This window comes from Salvelinus sp. IW2-2015, linkage group LG4q.1:29 (genome assembly GCF_002910315.2).
Source record: "Salvelinus sp. IW2-2015 linkage group LG4q.1:29, ASM291031v2, whole genome shotgun sequence".
NCBI lineage: Eukaryota > Metazoa > Chordata > Actinopteri > Salmoniformes > Salmonidae > Salvelinus > Salvelinus sp. IW2-2015.
Window position 1 is genome coordinate 61,594,234 of NC_036842.1, and position 6,676 is coordinate 61,600,909.

The 6,676-nt window shown below is 48.6% G+C and overlaps 1 long non-coding RNA gene across 1 annotated transcript; it reads left to right on the forward strand.

The window, feature by feature from the left end:
• The first annotated feature begins 3,396 nt into the window (after positions 1 to 3,396).
• LOC111961159 (uncharacterized) lies at positions 3,397 to 6,474 on the forward strand. The gene is made up of 3 exons (XR_002876960.3): positions 3,397 to 3,711; positions 5,225 to 5,324; positions 5,733 to 6,474. It is a non-coding gene; the product is annotated as an uncharacterized lncRNA (long non-coding RNA).
• Positions 6,475 to 6,676: the final 202 nt, after the last annotated feature.

Here is a 6,676-nt window from a genome sequence, read left to right on the forward strand (position 1 = left end):
TGTACTGCACTTTGAGATATCAGCTGATGCAAGAAGGGCTTTATAAATACATTTGATTTGATGATTCACCAGAGTGGACGGACAACGGGTTCAGGAGATCCCTAGGCTCGAGGACGCACTAGCCGTGTACCTTGTCCCAGGTTTGAGCTCCTGGCCGTCGTCCGGGAAACCCACATTACCTACAACTAAGGACAGACTCACAGCCCAGCTGGTAGGGAAGTTCTTCGCTCTAGGTGTACAAGCTGTAGCAGCAGCTAATAATATTGCCCTCCTGGCGGCCTCTCTGTCCCGTCTCACCACGGGTAAGACTGAGCTGCCGGGAGAGGAGATAGAGGAAGCGTCGAGGATTTCCGGCTCGATCCTCCACCTCACACAGGCATCGGCTGTATGCACGGGGAGGTCCATGGCCACTYTGGTGGTCGCGGAGCGACACCTCTGGCTGTCTATGACGCTAWGAAGGAAACCGACAAAGCCGCACTATTGAACGCCCCCATCTCTGACAGCGGCCTCTTTGGAGCCGCCGCCAAAGATGCGATTGCGCGTTTTGGGAAGCTAGAGGAGGAGAAGAAGCAGCTAGCTAGACACCTGCCACTGGCAGGAGGGTCTAGAGTGGCTTCAAAAGAGCCTCCTCGTCCCACCGTCTCTAGTAGACATGGGTCTACGGCCAGACGGAGAGCCTGTCAAGCTGCAGCACCCGGTGCACCAAGAGCAGGCCCCGCCCCTCCGGCAGGACCAGAGAAGACAGCTGCTCCACTGGCAATAGAGGTCTTCATTTCGCCACCCTGGCGGCCTAGGGGCTGCCAGAAGAGACTACGACCATGACGGGACGAGGGAGTGGACGGAAGAGAGCGCAGCACTTCGTTATGACAGCGCCCACTGTTCTTCCTCCACCCCTGCAAAGGGATGGAGGAGCCAATGTGTCAATTGTTAATAAAGAATGTGTTCCATCTGACTTCGTCACAAGATAACCTCTTTCCATAACACACTTAAGACTGTTCAGGTTCATTCTCKCTCTCTCTCTTCCTCACACCACTATGTGTGTAGCACAGCCCACCATGGGTGCGTAGCTGAGCACACACATGAGGACGTTGTGAGTGGAAATGACATGGAGGGCAGCAAAGTGGACGCTCTTGATGAGCCGCCATGCTGTTGGGAGACAGCACACTAACACAGGCGGGCGCCTCAGTTAATGTAGCTCAGACCCGTTCTGCGTTCACAGAGGGCTGGAACCACAAGGTTACATGTATAACCAAAGTGTCGGCGCCCCCGTTTCTCACAGAACGCACCAATAATTCCGACCCTACATCCACACTCTTAGGAGTAATGTTGATAAGGGTTTGAGGAACAGCTTGCGTACACAGCCCCATGTTGGGCCGATGACGCAATCGCTGTTGGGGGACGGCGCACCGACTCAGGCAGGTGCCTCAGTCAGTGCAGCTCAGACCCGTGCTGCATTCACGGAGGGCTGGAACCACAAGGTTACACGTATAACCAAAATCTCGGCGCGTTTCTCACAGAACACGGCAATATTTCCTCCCCCTTTCGAGGGGGGYCCACCCTGGGGTGTCCCATCACTTCAGTGTCGAGGGACAAAGCGTCTGCTGGAATGTATTCACAACAAAGACTTTTGTATAATCATACACCTAAAGGGCGCATACTTTCATGTGCCGGTATGTCCGCGTCACCTGAAGTTTCTGGATTTCGCCTTCCAAGGGGTAGCGTATGAGTATGCGAGGATGCCATTCGGGTACGCCCTGGCACCTTTTCCAAATGCGCGGAGGCGGCATTGGAACCGTTGCATCGTCAGGGGATAAGGCTAATAGCCTACCTAGACAACCTACTGGTTCTCGCCCCTTCAGCAGAGCTGGCGATCGCACACACGACACAGACAGTGATTCATCTCACACGTCTGAGGTTCGCTGTGAATTGGGAAAAGACCACGCTTTGGCCCAGTCATCGGATTGTCTACCTGGGATTACAGCTAGACACTGTGACTATGAAGGCTTGAATTTCGGATCCTCGGCGGACTGCCTTGTTGCTAGCCCTACAAATGTTTTATCCGAATCACACGGTGACGGCGCATTCCGTCATGACACTCTTGGGTCACATGTTGTCTGCCCACTCCGTGGTTCCGTTGGGACTTCTGCACATGTGCAGAACACAGCGATGGTTTGTCCAACTACGACTGGACCCAGTGAGGCACCATCGTTGGTTGTTGGTAGTTCCCTTCTCGCTCAGAGCGGACCTGAACTATTGGAGAGAYCCGTGCGTCCTGATGCAAGTGGTCCCAATGGGCAGAGTGTCCTCCTACATTTCAGTGTTTACAGATGCTTGTCTGACTGGATGGGGAGGGACATGTCAGGCTCGGGCGGTCGGAGGTGTGTGGCCTCCTTCTGGACGTCACATCAACCTTCTGGAGTTGGAGACAGTTCTACTGGTTCCGACTCACTTCGTGTCTACCCTACGGGGTCACAACGTGCTGGTCTGGTCGGACAACCGAACCACAGTAGCCTACATGAATCGCCAAGGAGGAGTCAGGTCTCCTGCACTCCACCGGCTGGCGGAGGAATTGTGGCTGTGGGCTCATGAGSACCTTCGCTCATTGACAGCAGCACATATTCCAGGCTATCAGAACGTCCCCGAGACAACGAGTGGCAGCTGCATTCCGACATTATTCTCCAAATATGGGAACAGTTCAGGAGAGCCGAGGTGGACCTGTTCGCGTCACATGTGAACGCTCAGTGTCCCCTATGGTTTTCCCTACGAGCCCAGGATGAACCGCCACTAGTGATAGGCGCTTTTGGGCACCCACCGTGGCCAGATGTTCTCCTGTACGCATTTCCACCACTGTCCTGCATTCTCCCACTGCTAGCCCACATGAGAACAGGAGGGCTGTCAATCCTATTAATAGCCCCCGATCGCCCAGGTGCTCCGTGGTACGCAGAGATGACTCAAATGTTGATTGTGCCATCATGGCCAATTCCACATCGAGAGGACGCGATGTCTCAGGCGGAGAGCATTATAGAGCAATTGCCTCTAATCAGCCAGCCACTGAGGGTTTGGCCCCTGAGAGGGACAGGCTAGAGCACCGTGGGTTATCTGATTCAGTAATCAGAACCATACAGGGCTCGCGTGCCAGTTCCACATCCAGGATGTATGCCAGCAGATGGAACGTGTTTCACAATGGTGTGCCACAGAGAATTTGGACCCCGTGTGCTGTCAGGTCGAGAGCGTGCTCTCATTCCTACAGTTCATGTTTGACAAGCAGCGGTCCCCGGCCACCATTAAGGTGTTTGGGGCGGAGCTCCACGATATAGAACGATAGTTACCGGAGTGTAACTCCAGTTCTATGAGTGGAGCGGAGCCCCATAGGACTTAAGGCCCAGCACGCCCCCAGTCTCGCTGAAGATCATTTTTCGGGAGGCTGATTGAGGGGAAGCGTCCCCTTATATAGGGACACCTGTACTCCTATTGGCTGCAGGTGTGTGCATAATTTTCTCTCAGGCTGTTCGCTGCCTAAGCAGCGGGGTAAACCACTAGGAGCAGAGCTCCCCTATTGGGCTCTGCTCCACTCATAGAACTGGAGATACAACTCCGTGAACTATCGCTTCCATCTCTGCTGATCACATCTGCCAATCAAGTTCTCCATATCTAAGGAACTAAACACAGCCGGCGACACCTCGAGAKATCTCCGTCCGACAAACTGCTATGGTTAATGTATTTTTTTATATTCGTAATCTATTTACTTATAGAAACATGATACCATAATGCAAGCTGTAAAATAACTCCCAACTTTACTTATAATGTAGCAACCTTAGCAATGTAGCTCGCTAGCTACAACAAGTAGACCTGTTGATAGCTAGCAGGAGCAGATATCTTTATCATCATGTCATTCCAGGACAGGGAGCTTTAGATATCATTATTCCAAGTAATAATTTWAAACTACAAACATCTATAGGACAAGTATTGTAAAGCTAATACTGTCATCAAGGCAGGACTCACTAATTTCATTCATATAACAAATAAGAAATGCCACATTATCCCTGTCAATAGTTAACTACAGATTGTAGGCTACACTAGATGTGATATAACCGAARATTGTTGGTATCCATTACTGGACGGCGCCATAGATTCTTCAACTAACCTGCTGTTGGCGATACTGTTTTCGTTCTCGGTTCTGGAAAACAGTTATATTATACACTGAGTGTACAAAACATTAGGAACACCTGCTCTTTCCATTACAGACTGACAAGTTGAAAGCTATGATCCTTTATTAAATCCACTTCAATCAGTGTAGATGGGGAGGAGACAGGATAAAGAAGGATTTTTAAGTCTTGAGAGTTGAGACATGGATTGTGTATGTGTGCGATTCAGAGGGTGAATAGGCAAGACAAAAGAGTTAAGTGCCTTTGAACAGGTACGGCAGTAGGTGCCAGGCACACTGGTTTGTGTGTCACGTACTGCAACGCTGCTGGGTTTTTCACGCTCAACATTTTCCCGTGTGTATCAAGAATCGTCCACCACCCAAAGGACATCCAGCCAACTTGACACAACCGTGGGAAGTATTGGAGTCGACATGGGCCAGAATCCCTGTGGAATGCTTTCGACACGTTAGAGTCCATGACCCCCCAACGAATTGAGGCTGTTCTGAGAGCAAAAGGGGGTGCAACTCACATTTACATTTTACATTTACATTTTAGTCATTTAGCAGACGCTCTTATCCAGAGCGACTTACAGTAGAGTGCATACATTTTATAACATTTTTTTTAATTATTTTTTTTACATACTGAGACAAGGATATCCCTACCGGCCAAACCCTCCCTAACCCGGACGATGCTATGCCAATTGTGCGTCGCCCCACGGACCTCCCGGTTGCGGCCGGCTGCGACAGAGCCTGGGCGCGAACCCAGCCCAGCCTGGGCGCGAACCCAGCCCAGCCTGGCCGCGAACCCAGAGACTCTGGTGGCGCAGCTAGCACTGCGATGCAGTGCCCTAGACCACTGCGCCACCCGAGAGGATTAGGATCAATATTAGGAAGGTGTTCCTAATGTTTTGTACACCCAGTGTACACGTCTGTGTCAAGTTGCAGGTGGTTCTATAAAGACCAGAGATAACTTATATAGTAAATCCATGTTTTGTCTCGACTGAAATATGCCTCTTGCATGTGTGTAGATCTTTTTGTTTTAGTAGCGCGGTGTGAACGTGCTGTCATCTACTTTTACAGGTGGCCGCGGCTGCATCACATAGAAACGACTAGTTCTGGCAAAGATGCTGGGAAATTCTAGATGTGCGGCAGCTAAGATGGCGAGGAACCTCCTTGTGCGGTACGAAAGGATTTACAATCTTCATGAGTTTTATCTGTTTGCAGAACTACCTGCAACTGGAAACATACATTTATAAGATAACTGTTTTCCAGAATTGAGAACGAAGACAGTATTGCTAATACCAGGTTAGTTGAGGAATGTATGACTGCGTTTTGGTATAGGCAAACCTGTAACATCCAGTAATGGATATCAAAAGTATTTGGTTATATCACATTATCTGGTGTACAATCTGTAGCTAAGTTGGAGTAGGATGCAGAGCACCCTGCCTCTATCCTTCTTGTAGCCTAGCTGTTGTAAAAAAAAATAAGAAGATCTGTCAGGATGTTCATTTCTAGTTATAAACTACAATCGTTTAATGTCATTTCTTTGATTCATTCTTCTCACTTTTTTCTCCCATTATCTTTTTAGCTCTCCTCTCCTGTGGCCTGCTCCCGATGATCAACCATGTGCTATTAACCAAGCATTGGCTCAGCTGAGTCACTCACCTGTGAGGAGAACCCTCCTACTGCTGTTTAAAGTAGCCCTGCCATCACTATTAGACATTGAGAACACATATCCATGTGCCTGATGTCTTTTCTTTGTGGGGTTTGTCTTACACAGCCTACAGTCTACTGCATTTTATAATTGAAGATCACCAACTACATATACACATGCTTGTTAGAGCATCTGGAAGACAAAATTCAATTTAGAATCAGTTTGATGAGGTGACTAACATTACGTTTTACTATTGTAACAGTGATGAGAATTATATTTCCCAGTCAAGTGCCCAGGCTTTTGCCGTAGATGGTAGAGTTCTCGTCTCTGGACCACACGATCTTAAGATTGCATTCCGCTAAGGCACTTCTCTCTCTACATTGGTTGGCTACATTGGTGACCAGGCTGGGAAACGTTTGATACGCTTATGGGGCCTGGGCACAYGAATGCTCCTAGAGAGAGGGGGGRATACTGAAGCATGCGTTGATGACAGTTCTACTGTCTCCATTACAGGCTAAGGCTTTTGGCATAGATGGTAAAGCGCTCATTTCTGGACTGCAACATTGTAAGATTGTGCCCCCCCCCACCGGCAATATATTTAGATACTTMAAATACTGCTTGAGTCACCTTAGCTACAGTATTTGTCTCTGTACACAATAAATGGTGAAACACTAAATGTGATTTTGTTCTAATGTATATTCATGCAACGTACGTTATGGAAAACATGCCTTACATTCAATCATAGTTAGTAGAGAAATAATGGATTGGCAAGAATTTGGCATCGTCAACTTTTAGAAGGTTAGTAGGAAAGTTAGGCTAATCATTTAWACCAACTAAATATATTCACATTTACTGAACATTTAGTATTTYAAACATTA